The sequence below is a fragment of the Arachis duranensis genome, chromosome 2 (assembly GCF_000817695.3).
Source record: "Arachis duranensis cultivar V14167 chromosome 2, aradu.V14167.gnm2.J7QH, whole genome shotgun sequence".
NCBI lineage: Eukaryota > Viridiplantae > Streptophyta > Magnoliopsida > Fabales > Fabaceae > Arachis > Arachis duranensis.
In genome coordinates this window covers 36,945,149-36,945,754 of record NC_029773.3, presented here as the reverse complement: position 1 = coordinate 36,945,754, position 606 = coordinate 36,945,149, and positions in this window count along the sequence as shown.

Here is a 606-nt window from a genome sequence, read left to right as displayed (position 1 = left end):
AAAAAGAAGAGAATATACTATAGACTCCAAAATATCAAGGAAACTTAGCTCCAATTAGATGAACGGGACTAGTAGCTTTTTGTCTCAGAATAGTTTTGGCATCTCACTCTATCCTTTGAAGTTCAGAATGATTAGCATCTATAGGAACTCAGAACTCAGATAGTGTTATTGATTCTCCTAGTTAAGTATAATGATTCTTGAACATAGCTAGTGTATGAGTCTTGGCTGTGGCCCAAAGCACTCTGTTTTCCAGTATTACCACCGGATACATACATGCCACTGACACATAATTGGGTGAACCTTTTCAGATTGTGACCCAGCTTTGCTAGAGTCCCCAATTAGAGGTGTCCAGGGTTCTTAAGCACACTCTTTTTGCCTTGGATCACAACTTTATTTCTTTCTTTTTCTTTCTCTTTCTTTCTTCTCTCTTTTTTTTTTTCGAATTTTTTTTGTATCCACTACTTTTTCTTGCTTCAAGAATCAATTAAATGATTTTTTTAGATCCTCAATAACAGTTCTCTTTTTCTTCATCCTTTCAAGAGCCAACAATTTTTAACATTCTCAAAACAAATTCAAGAGACATATGCACTGTTCAAGCATTCATTC